Source organism: Cervus elaphus, chromosome 4, assembly GCF_910594005.1.
Source record: "Cervus elaphus chromosome 4, mCerEla1.1, whole genome shotgun sequence".
Lineage (NCBI taxonomy): Eukaryota > Metazoa > Chordata > Mammalia > Artiodactyla > Cervidae > Cervus > Cervus elaphus.
The window spans coordinates 22767110-22773109 of NC_057818.1; positions in this window are offsets into that span (position 1 = coordinate 22767110).

Below are 6000 nucleotides of genomic sequence, written 5' to 3' on the forward strand. Positions count from 1 at the left end.
TAGTCTCATAGCATTGTGATCAGAGAAGAGGCTTATATGATTTTGATTTTCTTAAATTTATTGAGGTTTGATTTGTGACCCAAGATATGGTTTATCCTGGAGAATGTTTCATGTGCACTTGAGAATAAGGTGAATTCTTCTGTATTTGGAAGGAATGTCCTGAAGATATCAATGAGATCCATCACATCTAATGTATCATTTAAGACTTGTGTTTCCTTATTAATTTTCTGTTTTGATGATCTGTCCATTGGTGTGAGTCGGGTGTTAAAGTCTCCTATTATGATTGCATTACTGTTAATTTTTCCTTTTATGTCTGTTAGTGTTTGTCTTATGTATTGAGGTGCTCCTATGTTGGGTGCATAGACATTTATAATTGTTGTGTCTTCCTCTTGGATTGATCCCTTGATCATTATATAGTGTCTTTCCTTGTCTTTTTAATCTTCTTTATTTTAAGGTCTCTTTTGTCTCAAGGGTTGCTACTTGAGCTTTCTTTTGTTTCTCATGTGCATGGAATATATTTTTCCATCCTCTCACTTTCAGTCTATATGTGTCTTGAGGTCTGAAGTGGATTTCTTGTAGACAGCATATATATGGGTCTTGTTTTTGTATCCATTCAGCCAGTCTGTGTCTTTTGGTTGGAGCATTTAATCTGTTTACATTTAAAGCAGTTATTGATATATATCTTCCTATTGCCATTTTCTTAATTGTTTGGGGTTGATTTTGTAGATCTCTTTCTTCTCCTGTATTTCTTGACTATATAAGTCCATTTAACATTTGTTGTGAAGCTGGTTTGGTGGTACTGAATTCTCTTAACTTTTTCTTGTCTGAAAAGCTTTTTATTTCTTCATCAGTTATGTGAATGAGATCCTTGCCAGGTACAGTAATCTTGGTTGTAGATTTTTCCCTTTCAGTACTTAAATATATCCTGCCATTCCCTTCTGGCCTGCAGAGTTTCTGCTGAAAGAAACTGTTAAGCATATGGGGTTTCCCTTGTATGTTACTTGTTGTTTTTCCCTTGCCTCTTTTACTATTCTTTCTTTGTGTTTAGTCTTTGTTAGTTTGATTAGTATGTGTCTTGGAGAGTTTTTCCTTGGGCTTATCCTGTATGGGATTCTTTGTGCCTCTTGAACTTGATTGACTATTTCCTTTTCCATGCTGGGGAAATTTTCAACTATAATCTCTTCCAAAATTTTCTCATACTCTTTATTTTTCTCTTCTTCTTCTGGGACCCCTATAATTCTAATGTTGGTGCATTTGATATTGTCCCAGAGGTCTCTGAGACTATCCTCAGTTCTTTTCATTCTTTTTACTTTATTCTGCTCTTCAGAAGTTATTTCCACCATTTTGTCTTCTAGCTCACTGATTCGTTCTTCTGCTTCAGATATTCTGCTATTGATTCCTTCTAGAGTATCTTTAATTTCAGTAATTGTGTTGTTTGTCTCTGTATGTTTATTCTTTAATTCTTTTAGGCCTTTGTTAACTGATTCTTGTATTTTCTCCGTTTTGTTTTCAAGGTTTTTGATCACCTTTACTATCATTATTCTGAGTTCTTTCTCAGGCAGTTTCCTGTTTGCTCTTCATTTATTTGGACTTCTGGGTTTCTAGTTTGTTCCTTCATTTGTGCAGTATTTCTCTGCCTTTTCATTATTTTTTTTAACTTATTGTGTTTGAGGTCTACTTTTCCCAGGCTTCAAGGTTGAATTCTTTCTTCCTTTTGGTTTCTGCCCTCCTAAGGTTGGTCCAGTGGTTTGTGTAAGCTTTGTATAAGGTAAGATTTGTGCTGAGTTGTTTGCTTGTTTGTTTTTCCTCTTATGGGCAAGGCTGAGTGAGGTGGTAATCCTGTCTGCTGACGGTTGGGTTTGTATTTTTGTTTTTTTTGTTGTTGTTTAGATGAGGCGTCCTGCACAGGGTGTTACTGGTGGTTGGGTGATGCCAGGTCTTGTATTCAAGTGGTTTCCTTTGTGTGAGTTCTCACTATTTGATACTCCCCAGGGTTAGTTCTCTGATAGTCTAGGGTCTTGGAGTCAGTGCTGCTACTCCAAAGGCTCAGGGCTTGATCTCTCAAGGATGGCTTGAATAGGTTGGCTTCTCTATGAATGAGAGATGTTGAAAGGCACGTGGAGAAATTCACCATTGAGGAACACGTAAATAGGCAAGCCTTCAGTCTTCATCAGGACCAGCTCCTGGAATGCTATGAGCCTCACTTTTCTGGCTTCTCAGTCCCTAACAGTAATACAACACGCAAGGAAGGATGAGAGGCACCAGGAGAGAGATGGGGCTCTTAGAATGTTCTGCTACTGACCTCAGAATGGAAGTGGGAGAGCCACTTTTTTTTTTTAACTTTTTGTTGGAGTAAAGCTGCTTTACAATGCTGTGAATCATTGTAAGCATCGTTTCTGCTGTAGGCAAAGAGAATCAGCTGTATGTCCCCTCTTTTTTAGATTAGGAAATCTAACCCATTCAAGTTACCACAAAGCTCGGAGCAGAGTTCCCTGAGCTATACAGTAGGTTCTTGTTAGTGATTTATTTTATTCATAGTCTCAGTAGTGTGTATATGTCAATCCCAACCTCTCAACTTTTTCCTCCACCCCCTTCCCCCCCTTGGTATCATTACATTTGTTCTCTACTTCTGTGTCTCTATTTCTTCTTTTTAAATAAGATGGTCTATATCAACTTTTTTAAGATCCCAAATATATGCATGAATATATTTGTTTTTCTTTTTCCAGCTTACTTCAGTCTGTATGACAGTCTCCAGGTGCATCCAATCTCTGAAAATGACCCAATTTCATTATTTTTATGGCTGAGTGATATTCCACTTTATACATGTACCATGTCTTTAGCCATTCATCTGTTAACAGACATCCAGGTTGCTTCCATTTCCTGGCTATTGTAAATAGTGCTGCAATGAACATTGGGGTGCATGTGTCTTTTTGAATTATGGTTTTCTCTGGGTATATGCCCAGGAGTGAGATTGCTGGGTCATATGGTAGTTCTATTTTTAGGAAACCTCCATACTGTTCTCCTTAGTGGCTGTAACAATTTACATTTCACCCGCAGTTCAACAGGGTTTTCTTTTCTCCATACCAGCCTCATTGCTTTAGATCAGGGATTGACAAACTACAGCCCACAGGCCTAATTCAGCCCACTACCTGCTTTGTCAATAAAGTTTTATTTGAACACACTACACCACTTGTGTATTGTCTATGGCTGCATTCTAATGGCAGAGTTGAATACTTGCAACAGAAATTCTATGGCCTGCAAACTGGAAAACATTTACTATCTGGCCCTTTACAGAAAAAGTTTGCTGACCTCTGCTTCAGATTACACCCCTTTAAAATATCACTGGAGATGACAACACTCGGTGTGAATTAGTTTATCCCAAGGTCACTTAGTTGTTTTGGTAGGGGAAGGGTTACAGAGAACTTGAGGAGGCCATGTCTTCTATGTGTTTGAGAGAACATCTCTGGGCAGAAAATGAGCACAAAAAGGAAAAAAAAAAAATGGGAAATGGTAAATAGACTTCATCCGTTTTACAATTCTGCTTGCCTTTAGATTAAAATTGAGATGAGAGTAAGAACTAAGGACTGGCATGTTTTGAATAGTGAGAGTGTCAGACTTCAGAATTAAACCCAAATAGTTCTCTTTTCCAATTAAAAGGCAACTCAATATTCTGATTTTTCTTCTATAAAACAGGTCCCTCTGCTTTCAGATATGCCACTTTGCTTCCATTTCTCTGTGGTTGAAGAGTTAGAGAAATTGTTTTAGATTCCACCCATCCCAAGTAATGCTCTTCTGATTTTTTTTCTCAGCTGACCTCATTTAGCAGGGTGGAAGGCAGCTTTTCCTAGTCTATTAAGACTTCAATAAAATCATCCATTTCTAGTTAACTGGAATAGTATTCACATTTAGACCTGCATATTAATTGGCTGATAACGAGATGATAAAGCTGCTTTTCTCTGCAGGTGTACCAATCAATTTCAATGAAACTGAAAAAATGAGTTCTTTTCTTGTTGCATCTGAAATTAAAAAGTGATTTATATTTTCTAATAAAGTGCTTTTCATTGATCTCCTTCTGAAAATGTATGGTTTCATTTGCACCCTTTTAAATTATAATAGTTTCCGTTTGTAAAAGAATGATTTTCCAATATCATTCCTGGCTTTCAATTGATGATTAACTTTAATATAGATTTGAAGGAGAAAATTGGGGGAGATGTAGGTTATTAAGAGCCTCCATGCCCACCTCCCCCAAAAACCCTGCAACTTTTAATGACCTTAATATCCTCAGACTACAGAATTCTTTTCCTAAATACAGTGTTGTCAGAGGAAGTTATATTTTTCTCCCAAGAAATCCATTTTTCTATTTCACAAGTTTCCTTTTGTCATAGAATTTTATGCCTGTACCAATTGTTTTCCATTTCTGTTGTGTCAGCCTAGTTGCAGGGCAAATGTGGAGAGAAAAGTTCATTTTCTTTTCCTTCCTCCAGTCACTGAGAGCAAATCCTTACTTAGAGATGCACATGAAATCCTATGGTTATCAGCTGAATTCTACCGGATGTGAAAACTGCCAGAGCAATTACATTTCACTTTAATTTAGTATTATGGTCTTCTGAGCCATAATAATTAAGTAGCCATGAAAGGAAGCTGTATTTTGAACATGTGATAGAAAAATCACAGAGTCCAGCACTGGATTCTGTGGAGGAATCAGGATCATCTCACTTCTCTGTCACCCAGATGCACCTGAGTTCATATTCAAGCCAGAGAGTCTTTGAAAACAGGTGTAGAGTGGAGTCAAGAGACCACATGGGCATTAGACTGAATTTAAAATAGATACCAGAGACTCTATCTGTTTATTCACATAGGAGGTAAATGTTGGCTGATGAATGAATTATGGATGGATGGAGGGATGGATGGATGAATCTACAGAAAGGCAATTATCTTCAGATTTAAATTGAAGAAAGTAGGGAAAACCACTAGACCATTCAGGTATGACCTAATCCCTTACGATTATACAATGGAAGTGACAAATAGATTCAAGGGATTAGACCTGATAGACAGAGTACCTGAAGAACTATAGACAGAGGTTCATGACATTGTACAGGAGGCAGTGATCAAGACCATCCCCAAGAAAAAGAAATGCAAAATGGCAAAATGGTTGTCTGAAGAGGCCTTACAAATAGCTGTGAAAAGAAGGGAAGCTAAAGGCAAAGGAGAAAATGAAAGATATACCCATTTGAATGCAGAGTTCCAAAGAATAGCAAGGACAGATAAGAAAGCTTTCCTCAGTGATCAAAGCAAAGATATAGAGGAAAACAACAGAATGGGAAAGACTAGAGATCTCTTCAAGAAACTTAGAGATACCAAGAGAACATTTCATACAAAGATGGGCAGAATAAAGGGCAGAAATGGTATGTACCTAACAGAAGCAGAAGACATTAAGAAGAGGTGGCAGGAATACACAGAAGATCTATATAAAAAAGATCTTCATGACCAGATAATCCCGATGGTGTGATCACTCACCTAGAGCCAGACATCCTGGAATGTGAAGTCAAGTGGGCCTTAGGAAGCATCACTACGAACAAAGCTAATGAAGGTAAGAGAATTTCAGTTGAGCTCTTTCAAATCCTAAAAGGTGATCCTGTGAAAATGCTGCACTCAATATGCCAGCAAATTCGGAAAACTCAGCAGTGGCCACAGGACTAGAAAAGGTTAGTTTTCATTCCAATCCCAAAGAAAGGCAATGCCAAAGAATGCTCAAAACACAGCACAATTGTGTTCATCTCACACACTAGCAAAGTAATGCTCAAAATTCTCCAAGCCAAGCTTCAACAGTACATGAACCATTAACTTCCAAATGTTCAACCTAGATTTAGAAAAGGCAGAGGAACCAGAGATCAAATTGCCAACATCCATTGGATCAACAAAAAAGCAGGAGAGTTCCAGAAAACATCTACTTTTGCTTTATTGACCACGCCAAAGCCTTTTACGTGTGGATCACAACAT